General features: G+C 32.2%; 1 protein-coding gene across 1 annotated transcript in view; it reads left to right on the forward strand.

Annotated features, from left to right (window-relative positions):
• The first annotated feature begins 5,755 nt into the window (after positions 1-5,755).
• The window catches only part of LOC117178815, a 91,526-nt gene continuing 89,143 nt past the window's right edge, over positions 5,756-8,138 (forward strand). Inside the window, exon 1 of the mRNA XM_033370306.1 lies at positions 5,756-5,869. The gene's annotated coding sequence lies outside the window, so the exon portion shown is untranslated. The remainder of the gene's footprint in view (positions 5,870-8,138) is intronic.

An 8,138-nucleotide genomic window follows, 5' to 3' on the forward strand; every position in this document is an offset into this window, starting at 1 on the left:
AACGATGTAAAATAGTATATTGCACAACAAGGGGCGAAAGGCGACAATTGCACGATTGCGAAGTTAGCTGCCCAAGCGAAGCGAGGGCAGATATCACACGAGTGAAATTGTTGCCTCGCCCCGACTGGCGCATACACTTTTTCATAAAAAATATATAGAAAATTTGACTTGAGATGCCTGAAACTTCTTTGCATCTCATCAAAGTTGTTATTCTTTGTAAATACGTAGACAGTGACAGATATAGGTTAGAATGACATGATTCTCGAAACGAGGTTCGATAAGAGGGAGAATGGCTGCAGACAACTGCAGATAAAGTAGAATGTATATACTTTTGATAACGATTACGGCGGAAAGTTACTTTCGCAGTCGCCTGCTTCTACTTTCTAGTCTAGGGTTGAAAACACTACTTTCGACCCGCTACGGGGGCAGCGAAAGTCAAATTTTCGATACATGTGTTATGAAAAACTCATTTTTACATTCTCATCATTTATTATTGAGAAAGTATTAGAATTGTCGGAAATTTGTCATCACACTTTTTCAACGGATCTCCACGTTTCGAGACCCCCTGAATCCGAAAATCAGGTTTTCACGATGGCGTCTGTCTGTCCGTCCGTCCGTAAACACGATAATTCTCGAAAAAATGAACGAATCAAATTCATCTTTCGCACACGATATGAAAAAAGTCAAGAGAAGAAAAACATTTCTTTTTGAAAGCCCTACAAGATTATCATAACCAATTTTTGGATTTTCTTCAAAAATCAAAAATTCAAATTTTGATTGCACAAAAAATAATGGAAAATAAAAAATTCCATTTGGTGGACAAACTATGTAGGATACGAAAAAATATGAATTAACAAAAATGGTTATCCCAAAAAAGATCTACAGTTTCTTTAAAAATTACCTCTTGATAAGACGCCTACTTTTTGTTCTATTCGTTAAAAATAACGTTGAAAAAAAACAAAATAAAAAAATGTGTGAAAAAACGACGAAAGTTACGAGAAAAAAATCCAACAAAACCTGTTTACAAATGTCTGTCGGGAATCGAGCGCGCAGCGCGAGTGTCACGATGAGAATGTGTACCTCAAAGCCTACAGAGCTTTGAGAAACTTAATCTTTGACTATACTTAATTAAGTAGACAATTCAGAATATGATGACACATATAAATACTGCCATCTAAAAGAGATCTTTTTGATAAAGTTTTTTTCAAGCATTCTAAATGCAAAAAATAAGTATCCGAGCGCGAAGCGCGAGGTGTAATTATGTTCAAGCGCGAAGCGCGAGATTCAACCGTCGTGCGCCTTAGGCGCGCTCAAACTTGCGAGCGAAGCGAGCCGCGCGCGTAGCGTGCGATGAGAATGTGCGCGCCAAGCGGTCAGATTTTTTGATTTTTGCAGTTATCGATGATTCTATAAATCACAACAGTATATATTTTTATATAAATAAATAAATAATGTTTGTTAAGGCCTATACCGCTTAACAAACATTATTTACTATTCACCGCAAAAACACATACAAGCATATATTTTTGGTAAAAAAACTTTCGGTTTCCAATTTATAGAAATTGATAAGAATAATATCTACTTCGTTGATTTAAAAACAAGTTCAAAATGAATAGAACAATTATTAATATTAATAATACTATTATGATACGTAATATTCTATAATAATGCTATATGTTCATGATTTAATAATAATATGTCATCATTTTATTATTTCATATTCTTTTACGGTAAACGATGTTCTCTCAAATTACGGCAGGCCCGTTTTTTAGGTCCGTGATTCAATGAGACCTGTAACTACTTTTCCCGATTATCTACATCCCACTCGACACTGTTAACTGCATTTTAAGTACTTCACGTTTTAAAACAATTTATTTTGAATGTCATAAGAAAATTGGGCAATAACAATAAATATTTAGAAAATGAATCAGAAATCGCGATACACACGAATAAAGATTCAAACAGTTTTGGTTGATTTTCTCGGCTTCGTTTATCTTGCAGTTAACGGCGATCATCCAATTCACGGCAATCCTTAAATTTCCAAAAATTTAAAAGATTTTCAAAATGTTTTTATTTACACTTTCGACAATGGGGTAACATCTGTCTCACGGTCCATAAGAAAAACCTTTATCGAAAGTGTATGTGTAACCGCGGTAAAAAAGAGAAACAATTTTGAATCTTGCTCCAAATTTAGATTTGATTCATATTTGTAAAATTCTTGGTAATTCATAAATTTACCATAATATTCTAAAATGTTCCATAATTATAAGAAATTTTTAACATTTCCTGAATTAATATAACAATAAAAATAAAGTTTCTAAACTTTCTCCGTATGTGCAGAAATCATGTCTGTGTTGCAAAAAACGTCCGAAATCATATATTTCTTATAAAATAGTAAATTATACTTCAAGTGCAAGAAGCGGAATATTTTTTTAATTCATGGTATGTTTTAAACTTATAAACTGAGGAAAATATTGATGTACAAAAGTTTTAAAAATTTGTAATAAAAAAAAAACCTGTAAAATATCCGAAAATTTTATGTAATCCATTGCAGTTTATGGAAACTTATCGCTCTGAATTAGTCCAATTTGTCAAACATTCTGTCAACGCGATCTAGTGATCGCTTGATAATTTCCATTCTTTACCCTTCATATGCATTCCAAAGGCCTAAAATCATCCATGTGCATCCAAAAAAATTTTTTTTTTTCATTCCAAAAAATCGTTTTGTTGACCATATCTGGTTGATTTAAGAAATTATTTTAGTTAAAAGAAGCAAATTTTGGTTCAGTTGACCAAATTCGTTTGCTTAATAGTCAATTAAAGTTTTTGGTACAATTGTTTTGGTGATTTTATCAAATATTTTATTGATTCAAAAACATTTTTTTGGTTGGATCTACCAAAGAATTTAAGAGAACATTTTACTAGAATCAAGCAAAAGATTGGGCTGATTCAACGAAATTATTTTCTTGAATGCATCTTAAAATTTACGGACGCATGGACTTGGTACGATCGCGCTGTATACTCCAATTCAAGATGACAGTCCACGTGTGAGAGTTCGTAGCGTCGCGAAAAAAAATATAAAAAGATAAACCGTTTGCGTTTGCATCTCGGTGAATTTTATCAAAGTAAGTGATCCAGAAATAGAAATGATCGGAAATAAGTGATTATGCGAAAAACGCGCAAGATTACTTGAATGTGTTTGAGTTCCTAAGATTGCGTGATTAAGTTTTTTATAAAACAGCAGAACGATTGTGTGAATCAAATAAACAAAGGATCCTACACAATTTATGTTGCAAATGTCTCGTCTTGTGATATTTAGTAGTTAAAGAAACTACTAAAAAATTCACAAAAGATGGCTCAATTCATAGTAAGCCATTTACAATGTAAATTGTGATGGGTCCTCCCTTTATGGTTAGATGAATTACAAGTTTTAGTTAAATTAATCGAAAATTAACTTATACCAGTAAACATATTTTCTTGAAATAACTAAAGTATTCAATCAACTGAAATATTGGCTTGGATTAACCAAAATATATGGTATCATCAACCAAGTTTTAAAAAGCAAAAAATTGTCTTGGGCCAACCAAATATTTTGTTATCCATATAACAACCATATTCTAGGGCTGATTCAACCAAAATTTTGTTCATTTAACCGAATCTTTTTCTGAGTGTGTTATGAAAATATGATATGAACCAAGATTTTTTCGACGAGCATAATTTTTTCAGTACAAGTACGGACATATTACAAAAAATATTATGCAAAATAAGTGACAATTTTTAACCGTTATTTGGAATCAACATTAATAAATCGATTTATAACTATACTAAAGTCTTCATAAATATAAAATGAACAATCTTTGAAGTTATTTTTAAAAGCCTCAACCTTAAAATATTGAACTTCTATCTTAATTTTCATATTACATTCTCATAAAGAGAAGGTATTAGATTTGTTTTTGAATTCAATATGTGTGATAATTATCTTTGAAACTTAAACATTTAAACAATTGTGTTAATATTATTTATTTATTCTTCATTTAAAATTTGTGTAGGTCACTCAAAAAAAATTCTGGTTGAAGCAACCAGAATTCTGGTTAATTCAACTAGAATAAAGTGTTAAATATGCCCTTACTATAAATTCTGGTTGAAAGTATGAGCAGTTTCTGGTTGACAATTTTCTGGTAGCTTAATAATAGAACGTTCTAGTCAACATAAACAGATGTTCTGGTAAACTTAACCAGATGTTCTGGTAAAATCAACCAGATATTCTGGTAGATGTCGATTTTCGACTATCGAATTTCGATACTCTTATATCTTCATGGAGTCTTCCTAACCCCCTCTAAAATTAAAAGGACTAAATGTTACATTTTCCCAAAGAAAATAATCCAACAAAAGTCTCCGACAATAAAGTGCAGCAACTATGTTCCGCTTCGCTATAAGGTCACCTTCCTATAATCTATAGGTGAATATATGTAATAATAAATGGCGATAGATACAACACTGGAAGCAAAAGTAGCGTATTGTTGATGCATTCTGTTTCTGAAACTATTCGTTAAGACTATTTTGTTTGTGATTTTACATCATATACATGTAGATCACTTGGAGAACACCCACATTCTTGAACATTCACTTTATTTATTTATTTATTTTCACAATGTTAATATTTTAGAGAAAACTTTTCAAAGACACCCACAAAATCTGTGCCTGGTTTGGAAATATTCCTGTAGCATTGATGTTTAGACAGATGACGCGCTATTTCTTCTTATAACCCAACCAAATTCACGTTTTACTATAATTATTTATACTTATATAACTGAAAATACAATTAACAACTCGCGATTGTTCGAGAATTGGACATTTACCCCAAAGCGGCAATTGACACATCCAGCAAAATGGCATAAGAAAAAAGACAGATTTCTGGAAATCGACAAAAGACCGCGACACTTTTGTTACCAGAAATATCAACCAGAACAGTTTTAACCAGAAAAAATCAACCAGAGTTCATTGAATAGAATTTTCTAGTCATATAAGATAACTAGAATTTTTTCAACCAGACGCGTCTAGTAACTTTAACTAGAACTTTTTTTTAGTGTTTTGGACAGATGTGTGACAAGACATTTTGTATACTTTTTTATTTATAACAGTTTATAATTTCTGAAAGAAGTCTAAAATTGCGAAAATTGACTAAATTGTGCTTCGATATAAGTAATTTACTGAGATAATTTTAGAATATATATATTATTCGCAAGAAAAGTGGAAAATGACGAGGAACGGTTTGGCATTCACCTTTATCTTCAAAAGCTTGATTGCTTAATGCTAATGACCGTAGAAATGGTTGCGAACCGGGAAAAGTTGGCTTAAGTTTAAGTCTGGGCAAGAAGATAAAAAGGAATACAGAAATGGACAGAATTACGGATTTAAATTATTTCCATAATGAAAACTCTTTGTTAGAAGTAAAATGATGACCAGTGAAGCGAATTTACGGGATGAAAATGGACGGAAATTGAAAATAAAACTGTAATTTCGACCCTTTTGTGGAGAGTAAAGTTTGCAGGTAACCAGTGATCGACCACGAGCCATATCAGCGAACCAGAACGAGCTCACAGGCAAGCAAGGCAGGGGTGGTTTGTCGGTACGAGACGTAGGATCGCGTTGGTTGCGCGGTGGACAGAAATTCTCTCGGATCATCACCGTTCTCAGATCACCTTGCTCCGTATTTTCAGTCTGCGATCGCGCGTTACTCGTGAAAACACCTGTTTGCTTAACGAAGTCGATTTCCGTTAATTATACATCGACTACACCATTATAAAGGAATAACGCGCTCGTGAAAGCCGATACCACTTCACGTGTCTTCTGCCTTTTATCGAAACGCGTAAGCGCCCCTCTTTTATCTTTTCTCAATTAAAACTATTTCTTATCTCTCCTTTTTTCTTTTTTTATTATTGCGACGGTAAAAATTTATATTTTCAAATAAACAATTAACCAGGGATATCTGAAAATTTCCTTTCAAAAGTCGCGCGTAATTTAATCGCCTGTTGCATTTTAGAATGTACAGTTTGATAAATAGAAGAGTAAATAAAAGTTACAATTGTAGGGAACTCTAGAAAATATTAAAAATGAACCTTCATTTGTAATATATTTTACAATGAAATATTATTGAATAATTCTACTTTCCAGAGTTTGTTCCGATTATAAAATTATATACGTATGTCATTTTCAAGGATGAATGGGAAGAAAGGGGTGAAAGGGAATCCACTTGAAGATTTCCTCTTCGCTTTTCTAAGCTCTCTTGAAATACGGAAAAAGGCAGATAAATAAAAATTTATGAGTCAGATGAAAGTAAATACAAGTCTATTGTTGATCTATAGTAAATAAAAGAGAGATTTGTATTTTTTAATTAAATAAATAAAATCAATGCAAGTTATTGGGAAACTAGAAGGAGGTGGGTAGGCAGACTTTTTAAGTCATAATATTGATATATGATGTACAAGTTGGGAAACTATTAGATACCAAATTAAAGCTGGAATATTCATTTTAAATATAGCAATATTATCACGTGAATAATTTTTCAGCGAAAAACATTTTTATCGCAATGTCAAAAACAAAATTTTCCATTCTTTAACTAAAAAATAATCAGTAAATGGTAAGAGACTGAATGTAAAAATAGTTTTTAATATTTCAACTCATAAAAAATATCACAAAACTTTTTCTTTAAACTCCAGTCACTTTGTTCCATTATTTATTTTGTACTGGTTTCTCCTATACAAAGGTATTAAAAAAAATTTCCCGGGGTAAAATAGTATAAAGAATAGTTGTAGGGGTTCGTTAACATCAAAGGAAATTCGAATTTGCCTACTCTGGTCTCTAAAGAGAGAAACCTCCATCATTTCTAGTCCGAGCGAATGTTTTTAATCAATTAATTTTAGCTCATGCTTTTCTGCTCTGCTTTACATTTACATTATTTTAATTGTCTGCTTCGCGAAGCGTGTGACAAGAGGTTGCAAAACTAATTTACCGCGACAATCTAGAAAACATATTAACGCACGTACTCGCTGCAGCGAGCTACTCACGTGAAAGAATAATGAAAAAACTTTTCAAGTACGCCCTCTATAAAAAAGACAACAGATTTTTTAATTCATTTTGACACTTCCATTTCCACGGGATATGAAAATTAGTCGAGTTCGATTTGAAAAGAATGTGATTTTAATCCATTGGAAATTATTAGTCAAAATAAATTAAAAGCAAACCTAGGATCGTGGGGAGGCCATTGAGGCTTGGCCTAGCTACCCTTTTTCAGGGTAGGCCGTGTTTGCCAACCACTTTTTATGGACGTATTTTTGTTTCTTTGAATCTAACTGCCACATTTTTTAAGACCTTCAAATACTATAATAATTTAGTAATATTAATCAACAGTATAGTTGAGAAAATTCGATACGAAAATAAAATTAGTCATCTGTGTCTATAGGACGTACTTGCCTATTTTTTTAGAATATCAGCCCTGATTAAAAGTAGATCGACCCCATATCAAATCAGACAGGCAGATACACTTCCAATTTGAAAAAAAGAATTTCCGGCGAAGGAATAAATACTTTAATTTAAAAGTTTATTTTAAAAAGAACCACTAATTCTTTCTTGAACCATCTATAACTTTTGACTCAATGGAGAAATTAAAATTTTCTTTCCAGAAACTGGTCGATTTTTCTGAAATTATAATGAACTTATTCTTACAAAAACACCAGCTTTTTCCATATTCTTGTTTAATTTTCACTTTCATAAGGAAGTCATCTTGTAAGTTTTATGCTGGCCAAACCCTTTTTGGTGGGCACGAAAATTTGTCCTTCTAAAAATGGAATTTGCGCATTTTTTTACAACAAAAGAGAAACTTGACAAAATGTTAGAAAAAAGCATGATTTAAACTTTACACATACGGTCTACCAAGCAGCCTTACCATTGTTTAACTTCTAAATGATGTCTAACCTCAGTGACCCAGACTTTGTCAATTGAATTTTCTACCGCATCGTGCTTTACATTGCAGTTGTGGGCCCTATTGCTTCATCTCCTAATAATTAACTAAAAGCGTCTCTCAAAGCGTCTAGGGTAGAGACTCTAGTTACAACAACAGACCTAAGAAACTTCGATTA

This window comes from Belonocnema kinseyi, chromosome 8 (genome assembly GCF_010883055.1).
Source record: "Belonocnema kinseyi isolate 2016_QV_RU_SX_M_011 chromosome 8, B_treatae_v1, whole genome shotgun sequence".
NCBI classification, from domain to species: Eukaryota; Metazoa; Arthropoda; class Insecta; order Hymenoptera; family Cynipidae; genus Belonocnema; species Belonocnema kinseyi.